We start from the raw sequence: 8,972 nt of genomic DNA on the forward strand, positions 1-8,972 counted from the left end.
ACTTGGTGCGTTTCACACTCACAGACACACACACACACACACACACACACACACACACACACACACACACTCACGAGGGCATGGTGTAAAGACAACACACTCCTGATTTATTAGCTCTCCAGGGCCCTGATAAAACTCATCCTGAATGACCTCATTTGTGCTGCTGGAAGATGGAACAGACAGACACCGAGTCTCTCGCTTTCTCTTGAGTAAATGTGTGTGTGTGTGTGTGTGTGTGTGTGGGAGTTTTTTTTTTGTTTTTTTTTGGCAACACTTATTTTGGTTAATTAGAAACAACTCGGCTCATTGTCTTGACACAGAAACCCAGTGTTTTTGTGCCACTGACATGTTTGTCTCAGTCGTCCTTCACTCATGTTTGTCTGTTTTTTTCCAGTTTATCTTGTTTTATTTCTTTGCACTCCTTCCTAGTTTCTGTGGTTTCTGTTTGTTAACTTATTCATTCATCTGTAACTGAATGATGACTTTTTACAGAGATATTCTTAGACAGCAATAGCTGAATCTGTTGAAATCGTTTCTGTTTTCACTCTTAAATTTCATAAATGACTTGGGCTAAAGCAATGATTAACAATATGTTCTTACACCTAAAGCCTCCTGCAGACTGTGAGAGAGTTTTGCAATCTTAAAAGTTTGGTGCAGCTGCACTCTGCGACATGGATCTTAATAAACTTGGGTACGACATCAAGTTTGATGTATGCAGACTGTGCGATGAGATGAATCACAGGCTACGATTTACTACCATCGATGTCAGTGTGCAAGAGGAAAACGCTGTCGGCGTGCATCATCCATCAACCCCGCTGTAGTTTGAGGAGCACTTGCTCTAGTGGCATTTATGTTTGTCGAAAAAAGTCTGAAGAAGAGGAGTTGGAGGAGAATGTGGATGCAATCGTGGCTGCAGAAAAGAGGCCAAGATGCCAATTTTGTAATGAGAGCGCAGAGTAAGTATGAGCATCCATTAGTATTTAGCATGCAATAGCAGATTTGCACTCATCTCTCTCTCTCTGTATATATATATATATATATATATATATAATATATATATATATATATATATATACATATATATATATATATCATGAGATGAGCACAGCAGGTCAAAATTTTAATAGTTTCCACTTCATAAGTTGAAAAGACCCACTTTGTGTTTGTTTTAGTGACTGATGTGAAGCCAGCATTAGCAGACAGTTCAAATGGCCCCTAAAAAAAAAGATTATAACATAACATAGATTCTGACCTTTTCACATTATATATTCTCACTTATATAACTGGCCTCTCTCCTCCTCCCCATTAAGCTGAGGTATAAATCAGAGAGCAGCAGCAGCCTGCAGAGGATGAAGGGTCAGTGAAGAGTTGATCCTGAGGGATTTCAGCCTCCAGTGTTTACAGATCCCACCATGAGTCACTGGAGTGCATCACTCCTCACACAGATACGATGTGACGCAATGTTAACATCTTGTCCGGACGAGTGTGGGATTCAGCAGGATTTACAGACTCATGAAAAAAAACCTGCAAAGTTATAAGTTCAATCCTGAAACAACAACATCAATGTAATTTTTATTGTGCTCCATTTGGTTGCCTTTCACAAGTGTTTCATACTTTGAACCCTGAGCAAAGAGAGAAAGCGTGGGGAAGAAAGGTGATGAGCAACTTGGCAAGAAATGTCCCACAATTATAAGAAATAAGTAGATCTGGATTTTTTTATAATTTTTTTTTTTTATAAAGCTAGGGGAAAAGGCCAGAGAATCATATTTATAATTTTTTGTTTTAGTTTTTAAGCATTTTTTATCAGGTCATCGCCTGGTTTTGTTTTTATTTTACTCTTCCCTTTTTAATTTTTTTTTATTTTATGGGGTTTTTTTTAGGAACTTTTAGATGGTTTGTCTTTTTTTTTTTAATTTTTTTTTACTAATTTTCTTTTTTTTTGCTCATTACTTCTTAAGATGCTTATTGGATTCTTCCCTTTTTTTTAAAAAAAAAAAAAATAAATCTAGCCAATTTGCCTTGGTTTCAAAGGGTTAAGAAAATGTTACACAATCTGCCAGGTACATGCAGGTGTCTACCTCACATGTTCAGCCTCACCAGAAGATTTTATTCTGTCTGAAGGACGCACTGTGAGGTAATAAGCAGTTTGTTGGACAGTGATGGGGTGTTTCTTAGAACAAACTGTGTTTTATAGCTTGAGCCAGAGCTTCTGTGTACGTGGAAATAACATGTACAGATAGACCACGTTTGCATGAGAATGGCCTTACTAAAAACAGAAAAGTCACTTCTTTGTTTTTAAAAATTCTGCGTTCATATGATAACATTGTGAAAACGATCCTCGTGTACACAGATCTGCAAAAACAACTGAAAACGCTGCTGTACGCATGTCAGGTAACGTTGTAATGACACACCACAGAAGAAGACCACGCGCATGCACAAAGTGACATCACCGCTCTCGTTTACAAGTGGGACGCGTACCCGCTCTGGAATCCAGTTTCAAAAATTCCAGTTTTTTCGGGCCAAAAACGCTATTTTTTTGTGTAAACGAAAAGCCAAATCTCAACAAAAGTCTGAAAGAACTGTTGCCGTGTGAACGGCCCCGTAAGCCTCCTGCAGCCTGTAAGAGTTTTGCAGTCTTATAAGTTTAGTGCAGCTGCACTCTGCGACATGCATCTTAATAAATTTGGGTAGGATGTTGAGTTTGTGCGATGACATCACCTACTGAATCACACGTGACAACGTACGTCCATCGATGTCAATATGCATGAAAAAACATCCTCAGCGTGCGTCATCAATCTACTTCGCTGTAACGATCAGCGCAAAATGTCACTATAATGACGTTTTGTGTGTCCGAACATGTGTTCCAAGCTATGCTCTTTGAACTTATTTTTTTTTAGAAATCTACTTTGAAAATACAAATATTGACCCTGTAACTGCAGTTTAAGTTGACGCCTGTTTGAATCCAGCAGCTTTGAAATCTCCTGCTGTGTTTCACAGATTACATGTTCCTCTGCTGCCGGCCGGAGCTAATGATGCCGTCTCTCCAAACCTAAACTCTGAGGAAAAATGGCTCGCCGTGATGGATGTTCTCTAACGACCCTGCTAATTGGCTCTGCTCTTGTGTGTGTGTGTGTGTGTGTGTGTGTGTGTGTGTGTGTGTGTGTGTGTGTGTGTGTGTGTGTGTGTTTGATTGTGTGTGATCAGCCTCGAGGCCTGGACAAGGAAAAGGTGATGTAATGCTGAATCAGCACCTCGCTGCCAGCCGAAGGGGCCGATCTGGTAACGTGGGGCTTTGATACAGCTGAGCAGCGTGTGTGTGTGTGTGTGTGTGTGTGTGTGTGTGTGTGTGTGTGTGTGTGTGTGCAGATAGCAGAGAAAGAACAATTGATGGATATGGCTGAGATGTTTTTTGGCTCAGTTTGAGGGTTTGCAATCATCTTACACTTAAACGTACACATACATTGTTTAAGAATCGGTCCTAGTGTAATTTATGAGTGTGTGTTCAAAGTTGCTCAGTGGCTACTGGGTAAACTTTCTCACACTTTGTGTAGTGTGTGTGTGTGTTAATTCCTACTTCAGATGTTAACTACATAGTAGCAGGTGTGTTAGGGAAACTTTTTTTTTTGGCACCAATTTTCCCACGCAAGGAAATCAAAATCAAAATCAATATTAAAAAAAATGTTGGCAGTATCATCCAAAGAAATATTGATTTAAAAAAATCAAACCTTATTGTGTGTGTGTGTGTGTGTGTGTGTGTGTGTGTGTGTGTGTGTGTGTGTGTGTGTGTGTGTGTGTGTGTTTCAGTTCATGCAGTTTACTTCCCAAAGTCCATTCAGTTCTTGAGGTCACGTCCTCATAGCGGTCCCCAGTATCCTCTGTACTGTTGACATTAGGGGCATGTCCACTTCCACATTTATCTAATCATGACGTCGTCCCACAGAGGACACCCAGTCCAGATCCATTCACTGTGTGTGTCCCTCACTGTCCCTGATATCACTCCCTTCTCTGCAGAGGGTCGGTGTGAGAATATGAGCTTCGTTTGAAAGGTTTTTTCCTCTTTTCTTTTTTGCAGCTTTTAGAAACAGCCCACTGAAGAAATTATTTGCAAACCTCCGAAGCCCGGGAGGAGACATGGATGTGTTGTTTTTTTTTTTTTAAACGTGTCTAATCTGATAAGAAAAAAAAGACCTACGTGAGGTCCTTGGAAAAATTTGGAGCATAAAACACTTTTATTGCTATCTTCAGTTACATGTACAGTGTGGCGCGCACACGGTGGTGATGGGACGGCTTCATAGCTCATGTTCAGTAATCTCGTCCACATTTCTTGTTAAAACAATAAAAGCCATAAAACCTCTTGAGCTGAGACAGAAGGCGGATTAATGTGAAACAGACGCGAGCGGAGAGCGAAGGCTTCTTTGTCCTTTTGAAGGCAAAGATGGACGACGCTGTGAAAATAAACACCCAAAGTGACCCTGCATGAGTGTTTGATACCTCTGATGTACACAAATCCCATCGTATTACTTTCTTTAACCTTCCCTAAAATTTACATCACACACACCTTCGCCTCTGTAGCGCTGTGCCTGGATCAGATCGAATCTCAAGTTTCTGTCGTCATTCCTCCCTTCATCTGTGCTCCGTCAGCCATCCTCCTTCTCCTCCCCGAAGTTTACCAGAGACTCATGCTGCAGTCGTGAGATGTCGAAAGGTCAAGTCGTTCTTCCAACTTTGTTGTGTTCGTGTGCTTTGAGGTCGTAAAGTGGGAACAACATGGCAGCTACAAAGATGGGTTGCATTTATTGCAAAAAGGCTGATAGGCCTTTCCAGTTTATTTGTTTTTATATATTACTTAATTTTTTTATGGTCTATTCTTTATGTATAATATTTTTGTATATTTTTATATTTAATCTAGGTTGCTCTACATGGACAGCAGTTAACGTTAACACCACGTTACACTTTAAATGTGCTAAAAAATTGATATTTAATACATGAATTAATAATAAAGTTTCTTACCATTGACCAAACGTTGACTTTTGCTCTTTTTGTTTATGATTTATGACGTCAAGTCAGCAACTTGTGTTATATAATAACATTGTTATCAGTGTTAGTATACTCATCTGGCAGGCTTTATGGTTAAAATATAAAGTTCGTTAATATCGTTAGCTATAGTTTGCTTGCTTGCTACAGCTAATAGATGCATATATCAAAATGTGCAACTACTACAAGTAAATTGTTGACACTGTTTTCATGCTTTCTGCCATTTCTGCTTCCCTGAAACGTCACGCAAATGTCATAAATTGGCTGCTCGGGTATCATCGAAACTTCCCGAAATACCCCACGCATTATTAGGACTTTGGCTCGTCCCATGGTTCGTAAATTCGATAAATATGATGTATCTGAGGAGCACATGAAGGCTGCAGCAAAACAACACTTTCTGTCTCAGTATCCTCCTCTGTCTGCTTGTTCCCCATCATTTATCTCAAAGAAGAGTCAGCTGATAAAACCCAAATTCAAAAGATCCAAACTATCCCTTTAAATATGCACATGTCGGATACACTTGAACGCTGAAAGACTGATGCAAAATCTGCATGTTTCAGGCTAAAAGTCAGCATCCTTACCACTTTATGATCCGTGTAGGAGGTTATTTTAGAGCTGCATCTTACAGAGTGCTGCTACATTACCCAGGTGTTTCTGCACAGGCTTATTTTAGACAAAAATATATGACAAAGGATGTGTTTTGCGAACATTAACACTATAATGGGTTTGGCTGGAGTCTATGGAGTACAAGCCAAATAAAGAGTAAACTGCGTTATAATAATAATGACAGGCCCTTTGCATTTCACAGCAGCGTCTTTAACGATTTCAGTTTCTTCAGATTTTTTTGTCATCACTGTGTATTTGAGGCATAAAAAAAGCTCTGTATATTGCTATAATCTTTTCAGCTGGGTGGCCTTCCTAACACCGAGTCTACTTTGCCAAAACACTTGAATAAGATTCAGTATAAACACGACACAATAATAGCAAATTTGTTCTAATTGCGCACAGTGCATTTCTGTCCGTTTCGCCCTGCCTCTCTCGGCTCCATGTGCACTTCATTAAAGTTGTTCTTTGAAGTGTCAATGACATCATGACTTGGCTGCCGTCCGCACGGCCCTGTTTACCATGACAGGTTCCCATGGAAACTCTGATGTCATATGGGGGTCGAGGCAGGGCGAGTTTGAGTTTTGGTGATGTTTTCGGGCCTGTTTTCGGGTGAAATGTGATGTCTGTTAACACATGAGCCGGCAGCGACAGTGAGATGTGTCAGCAGGCTGGGACCAGAGCCAGCAGGTAGCCTGTCTGTCTGCCTGTCTGTCTGCCTGAAGACTCACACGAGGGACGGCCTGGCACAGTCTGCTGTTTGTTATTGTGTCTCACTGTTGGTTTTCCAGTCTGATGTCAGAGCCAAGCTGTCCTGAGTTTACAGAGTGTGAGTTTAAGACTGATGTAATGAGCTGGATGCTTTGGGAAAGAGATCCTGCTGAGAGAAATTACCAAAAATTTCTCCTTTTACAAAGTGCAAATTACAAGTACTGCAGTCAAGAAGTTTGTTTAAAATATACTGTGTGAAAATAACCTTAACAAAAAAAAAAAATTCAAACAAATATTTATTCGAACAAAGTATTAAAGGGAGAAGATGAGTAAAAAGGTGCTTTACGTTAATAAAAATGCAACTAAAAAATAAGAATAGGAGAAAGAAAAACGTTTTATCTTATAATAAGTAAAAAACTGCAAATAAAACAAGTGAAAATTTACCATGGTAATTCTGCACTCACCGTGTGCACCGCCATATTGCTGTGCAACAATTCGACTGACTCGGTCTACATGGATCTTGTCCGAGTTTCCGATTTAGAAACATGATTGGCCGTTCCATTGCACTTTTCCGAGTCGGAGGTTGTTTTTTCCCATGTTTCGAGTACAACGAAATAAAGCACCACCGTCTGTTAGTCAGTTTCAGCCGTCACTCCTTCACACCTCCGCGCTCTCGTCCACATATTGTCACTTCTAGCACCAAGAAACCAATATGGCGATAGTCGAAATACCAAACTCGAGGCTCAAGAGTCCACAAACAAATGGGTGACGTATTTCACAGGAAATATCTCCACTATTTTATACATAAAAGTATTAAATGTGTGCTTTTGTTCACAATTGTTATGTTCGAAATCAACCAGATAAACATAAAAAAACCTAAACATAGGTAAGTTTTGCCTAAAACTTAAGTTAGAAGAAGCCTTGAGTTAATACACAGAGGTTCCTTCAAATGATTAAAAAATATACAAGTTACAATCAAGTTCATGATACACTCTGAATACACACTAATCATGTCTATAAGTGAAACTATTACATAACTACTATGTGTTGATTATCAGTAGCAGCATTGTTTTCAGTCTGACTTATTTTCATGTTTCAGCAAACAAGAGTTTGGCAGTTTGCTCCTGTTTGCATCTGGAAGTGTGTGTGTGTGTGTGTGTGTGTGTGTGTGTGTGTGTGTGTGTGTGTGTGTGTGTGTGTGTGTGTGTGTGTGTGTGTGTGTGTGTGTTTATGGGAGCGTGGACATATTTGTGTTCTGTTTAAAGCGGCGGTGACGTACACTGTTCTCTGTGGGTGAACTCAGAGCCCTCTTGTTAATGTTTACAGTATGTAACCAATCTGTGTGTGTGTGTGTGTGTGTGTGTGTGTGTGTGTGCGTGTGCATGTGTGTGTGTGAATTTGATGGATTTTGGTGATTCGAGGATAACGATGACGCAGAGGGGGTAATGTAAGCGTTTTAAAATGTGTTTTTTTACCCCAGCCCCCGTTAAGAGATACTGTACGGGGGGATGTGGATAATGACGTAGGGGGAAATTAGAGAGGACCGATGCAGAATGTGGTCGAGTTTGGCATCTGTAGTCGTACAATTTCACTGTTTCATACCAACATACCTATAATTAACAACTTAATTATAAACAGCTAATTCCCTAATGACCGTCTATCAAACGTTCTCCACTTAACTACAGTACTGGATTCTGCTTTTTATGTTGCCAGCTGTGAACTCATGCCAAGAAATGTGTTGAAATAAAACCACGGGCAACACTAAAAAAAAAAAAAAATCCAAGCTGAGAAGTAATGTTGATGTTTGAGGGAATAGTTCGTCCCTCTTGCTAAAAAAAACCACATTTGAATAAGATTTACATGTGGCATTTCAAAGCTTCCTGACAGGATGTAAATTTTAAAATCTTAATATGACACCCAAAACAGCCCTTCTGTAAGTTACACAGTAGTGCTGGCACAAGAATGATTGTGGATATTTTTTTTTAGTGAATCATAAATAGATATCTGTAATTACATTTTCCTGTAAATTACAAAAAAATGTTTACCGGATTTGTTTTGTCTTCATATGTTGACATTTTTTGAACTCCACCAGCAGTCGTTATTTTCTCGTTATCTGTAAAAGCCGCTGTGGTGTGAGAACCTTTATTACATCAGGATGTGTCATCCATTCAGCCCGTATTTTCCTGCTTCTGTTTTAACTTATTGTGCAACATTTCGTGCACCTGAAGGCATCACTGATCTTTGTTTGGGCTGATTAGATCTGCCGTCTTTCGGGTTTGGTTTCACTGGTGTGATGTTCGACCGCAGTCAGACACACGCCGATGATTTATCTCTCAGGACGAGTATGACATCTGCAAAATGGTCTTAAATGTGTTGAAACAGACACTGAATTTACTTAATTTTGATGTTTTATTATCTAAAGTGACATCCTATGACATGATGCCCGTACATAAGTTCCTTAACTCATTGAGTGCCATTGACGTATATATACGTCAAAGTGTGTTTTCGGCGGCTGGCATAGGGGGCGCTCTCACACTCCCTGTGTGTAATTTTGGGGCTGCTGGGATTCGTAGTTGTAGTACAAAAGACAGTAGATCAAAACATGAAGTGGAGTAGCTGGGATC

This window comes from Plectropomus leopardus, chromosome 5 (genome assembly GCF_008729295.1).
Source record: "Plectropomus leopardus isolate mb chromosome 5, YSFRI_Pleo_2.0, whole genome shotgun sequence".
NCBI classification, from domain to species: domain Eukaryota; kingdom Metazoa; phylum Chordata; class Actinopteri; order Perciformes; family Serranidae; genus Plectropomus; species Plectropomus leopardus.